This window comes from Colletotrichum gloeosporioides (genome assembly GCF_011800055.1).
Source record: "Colletotrichum gloeosporioides strain Lc1 chromosome Unknown consensus_22, whole genome shotgun sequence".
NCBI classification, from domain to species: Eukaryota; Fungi; Ascomycota; class Sordariomycetes; order Glomerellales; family Glomerellaceae; genus Colletotrichum; species Colletotrichum gloeosporioides.
In genome coordinates, this window is record NW_025544667.1 from 232,329 (window position 1) to 238,212 (window position 5,884).

Below are 5,884 nucleotides of genomic sequence, written 5' to 3' on the forward strand. Positions count from 1 at the left end.
TTTTAACTATATATACTATATATATACTAATATAATTCTAGTCTAAAATACTTTTTATATTAATACTACTACTTATAAATAAGTAGTTAGCTAAAAATATAACTTAATCCTTATATAGTTTTAGTATATACTAATATAATATTTAGTACTCTAAAGGCCTATATCTATTCTAATTAGTAATATAATATATATTTTATTTAGAAACTTAGATATATTACTAGCCTATTTTTAGTATATATATAGTTAATATTTTATAACTATAGCTTTATAAATAGTTTAATTAGTAAATATATTATAGAGATAGAAAAGCTTATATAAGTTTCACTTTTATATATCTTTAATATATATATAGCTAATATATTTTATAAAACTACTAACTCTTACTTTACTACTAAGTATAGAACTTAGTTCTACTATATAAGTTATATATATATATACTTAAAGGATACTATATATTTACTATTTATTTTACTATTTACTTTAAATATATTAATATAATACGTAGTACTTTTATATTATAACTTAAGTTAAGTATAAAATAAGAGAGCTTAATAATATCTAGTTATTTTATAACTTATTATATAAAGTAGTAAATAAATAAGCTAGTAAGTATATAATACCTTTACCTTTACTAAATACTTAGTATAATATAAATAGTAATTTACTAATTATGAATAAATAAAATATAGGCTTAATATAGGCTCTATATATACTTAATAAAAACTAACTAAGAAGTAGCTTAGTAATTATATTAAGAGTAGTATACCTTTATCTAAAAAGTAAAAAGTATAATATCTCTATATCTATAACTAAGTATATACTAATATTTAATATAGTATAGCCTTACTATAGCTAACCCTCTATACGCTTTTAGCCTTAAGATACCTATTAAAATACTTAAAACTAGCTATAAGTTATATATATACTAAGTATTATTTACTTAGATACTAATAATATACTAAGTAAAGTAATCTTTAACTTTAAGAAGGTACTTACCTCTAGTACTACTTATTACCTTTTAATTTATAATATATTCTATATATATATATAGCTTTACTTAAGTATATACTAATATAATTTATAAACTAAACCTAGTCTAAATTACCCCCCCCCTCCCCTTTCCCCTTAGTAATAACTAGCTATCAATAGAGATTTAATACTATATATATATATAGTTACTACCCTAACTAAATACTTAGTTATAGCTCTTAAGCTATTATAAAATAGGTTTAATATATACTCACCCTACTTATAAATAGAGGTAATAAGGGAGGTTTATTTAACTTAATATATATATAGTATATAAGGGGATTATATTATTGCTTTATAATATAGATACCTATATAACTATAGTATATATATATTAACTAAGCTAGTTTAAAGTTTATAAGTACTTCTAAGGAACTAATATATACTTAATATATATATATCTAATATAATTACTTCTATATTTATACTTACTTAACTAAGTTTATTACTTATATTAAATATATATATATTCTAAATATAATATCTATTCTCTTATTTTCTAACTATAATTTAGGTTTATTTTAATTCTCTTCTAACTCTAGCTCTAACTATATAATTTATTACTATAAATTATACTTTTTCTTTTAATATTTAAGTTCTCTTACCCTCTCCTCTAATATATAAAACTTAAGATCTACCTCTTAAATATCCTATTTCCTTAAATAAAATATAAGTAGAAATAATAGGAAAGTTAAGTTATATATATACTATATAGATATTACCTCTATACCCTACTTAAGTAAGTTTTATACTAAAATTAGGTACTTAATACTTAAACTAAAAGGTAAATCTAAGGGGTTATAACTTATATAGGTTAAAAGGAATTATAGGATTTATTACTCTTTATTATATATACTTTTCTTAGTATTTATATATTTAATATAAGCTTTATATAAGTTAAGTAGGTCTTAAGTTATTCCTCTATTAATACCTATTATAACTTATATTTATAAAGTAGTTCTATTATATTAAATCTATAAATACTATATACTTTATACTAATATATAGTTAGTATATACTTAGATAATATTTAGTAGATATTTACTTTAAAACTATTATTAAAAGAGATTGTACTCTTTTAGTAGTAGTATTATCTTTTATATAACTTAACTCTACTAAGTTAGTATTAAGTTTATAGTTATAACGTAGCCCCCCTACAAAAAGACTATAGTAAAATTCACCCTATATATAGGTATAATTCTAGAAACACTATATAGGTACTTTAACCTATACCCTCTACTAATTAAGGAAAATAGTATAGAAACCCTATACGTTCCTGCTAGCAAACAAACCCTCTAAACATCATAAAGTTGAACACACGCCCTAGCTGAATAGACTAGCGGAACAGTAACAGCGCTAACTATGTAGCGCAGGGCTAGTAGCGCTATACGTAGTAGGGCTGATTATATTAGGGCTGAATAGGTTACTAAGGCTCTTATAGCCTAGTAATAGCTTCGCTAAACCTTCTAGTAAGGTGCTATAAATACCACTATATAAGAGATAACTCCTTAACTAAAGAGGTTGTTAGAAGAGGTTCTCACAGCTAGAAGTATAAAAACTCTACTACTACGCGCAGGGCCTTATACCTATCCCTCTTTCTCTTCTTAACCTATAATAAGTCCTAAGACTTCATAATATCTATACTATAAGAAATATATAAAAACGTTAATCCCCTATAAGGTATACCCTTCTATAAGTAAACGGCTGAGGGTATTACTATATAGGATAATATCTATACACTAAATAAAACCCTTAAATTTAGTAAGTATTTTTTTGCTAATTAGCAGTATATTATTAGGGTAGTAATAGCTAGAGCCCTTATAAATACCCCTAAAGGGGACCCTCTCTATACTATAATTAAGGCGATAAACGACAGCCCTAAATACCTCTATATAGAGGCTATATATATCTCTAGCTATCCTAAAGAGTAGCCCTTCTTTATATAAGCCCTCTATAATACTAAGGCAGAGGTAGCCTAAGCTTAAGCATAGGTATAGGTATAGTAGGGCTTATTAGTAAGTATACCTTATGCTAACTAATAGAGAGAGCGTTACTAATAATAGTATAGCTAATAGCAGATAGTAAGGTAGTAATAGAGATAGTGTTAGTAGTATAAGTGATATATAAGAGAGAGGATAGGTTAATAGTTTAGTAGTTAGTAATTAAGTAATTAAGTAATTATAAACTATATTGTTATTAAAATGAAGTTGAAGATTATGAGGTTGTTAACATATATATATAAGTACAGCTATAGTTAGGAGAGCTACGATCATATAACTAAAAGCTATGTGTATTATTAGGAGGCGTGGAGTTAGGAGGTCTGTCGCTCTAAGCAGGTAAAAATCACTATAAACAGCTAGAGGCCCTAAGTTAGTATTTTTCTTAATAAAATACTACTATTAAGCTAGAATCTAATTAAGGAATTAAACTAATATAGCTATAATCTACTTTAACTTCTTTATAATAAACTAAGACTTAGTTTCTAACTAGGTTAAGTATATACTATAAATATTACTACTAATCTTAAGATAAGTTAAACTTATATAAATAATCTTTAAAGCCTAAATAAAGTAATAGATTAATATATATCTAGTATTAACTAAGTATATACTTACCTCTAGTCTATTTTCTATCTATATCTATTATAATTATATATANTATTTTCTATCTATATCTATTATAACTATATATATAATATCTACTATACTTAGATAGATATAAGCTTAGTATATAAAGCTATTTAAAATAAACTCTAATAAACTAAAAACCCTTTTAAAAAGAAAGTAGTAATCTACTCTCTTACCTATATTTATCTATATATAAGTATATAATTTAAATACTATTAACTATTAGCTTTATATAAGGTCTATATATATAGGATATACCTTTAGCCTAATCTAACTATCTATATATCTTAAATATAGTTATATTCCCCCTCACTATCTTAAATAATATATTAATCTTAAGATACTATACCTTCTAAAATAAAATAGTATTTATATATATAATATAGATTATATAGAAATCTCTATTTTATATAAGTTAGACTTTATAAATCTATTACTTAGGTTTAAGTTTTATTTAGTTTAAAATAAACTCTTATTAAACTCCTATATATAGTAAGTATATATAATTTATATACTAAGTAGTAATATACTTATAAATAAGTAGCTATCTAAGTATTATAGAAGCTATACTTAATAAATAAGAATAGTAACCTTATCTTTATTATTAAGTTTATAGTTATAACGCAGCCCCCCTGCAAAAAGACTATAGCAAAATTCACCCTATATATAGGTATAATTCTAGAAATACTATATAGGCACTTTTACTTATGCCCTCTACTAGTTAAGGAAAATAGTATAGAAACCCTATATATTCCTACTAGCAGGCAAACCCTCTAAATATTATAAAGTTAAATATACGCCCTAGCTAAATAGACTAGTAGAATAGTAATAGCGCTAGTTATATAGTATAGGGCTAGTAGTAGTAGTGCTATATATAGTAAGGCTAATTATATTAAGGCTAAATAGGTTACTAAGGCTCTTATAGTGATAGCTTTACTAAACCTTCTAGTAAGGTGCTATAAATACTACTATAAGAGAGATAACTCCTTAACTAAAGAGGTTATCCTAAGAGGTTTTTATAGCTAGAAGTATAAAAACTCTACTACTATAAGTAGGGCTTTATACCCTTCCCTCTTCCTCTTCCTTACTAGCCTATAATAAATCCTTTATAATATCTACACTATATAAAGTACTTAAGTTTACTAAGTATAAGCTAAGTAGTACCCTTATCTCTATAAATAATATATAATATATCTAGAATAACTTTAACTTTAGTATATTTAATAAGAAGTTCCTATTTAAAGAATAATCTAAAGAAAACTAGAAGTATATTATCCTAATAACTTTATTAATAAACTTCTTAGAAACCCCTATAAGTAGTAATATTATCCCTCTTACTAAAAAAGCTTTAGATAATATTAATATAGAGTTTAACTATATCCTTAGCTACCCTAATAAGTAGGACTTCTTCTCTAAAGTACTTAAAGGTACTAAAGAGGATATAGGCCTTATATAGAGGAATATTAGTAAGTACACCTTATACTAAATAGAGAGAGTATTACTAATAATAGTATAGATAGTAGATAGCGAAGTAGTAATAGAGATAGTATTAGTAGCATAAGTAATATATAAGAGAGAGAATAGGTTAATAGTTTAGTAGTCTATAGTAATTAAGTAATTAAGTAATTATAAACTATATTATTATTAAAGTGAAGTTAATAATTATAAGGTTATATATATATATAAGTGTAACTATAGTTAGGAGAGGTAGTTAGAGACTATAATTATATAACTAAAGGCTATTTATATTATTAAGAGGCGTAGAGTTAGGAGGTCTATCGCTCTAAGCAGGTAAAAATCACTATAAACAGCTAGAGGCCTCCTTATTATAAAATAATATATTAATAGTTTAAAAAGAATTAACTCTAAAGTTAGTATATAGCTATTAGATACTTAAATAGAGTAAAAACTTATTTAGATATATACTTAGTATATATATAATATATCTTAAAACTCTTCTATATATATATTATAACTAAAGTAATATTAAGTTTAATTAAAAAGCTTAATATAATCCTATTTACTAGCTATATTAGAAACTAAATAGATAGGAGTAAGATATATATATAAAAACTTTTTAGAAAGAGGAATATAAATAAGAACCTAATTAAGTTTTAAGATATATAGATATTAATCTTAATTTTATAACTATATATTTTAATCTTATTTTAGTTTTAAAGATAAGAAAATCCTAGAATATTATTAATATATATATAATATAAAATAAA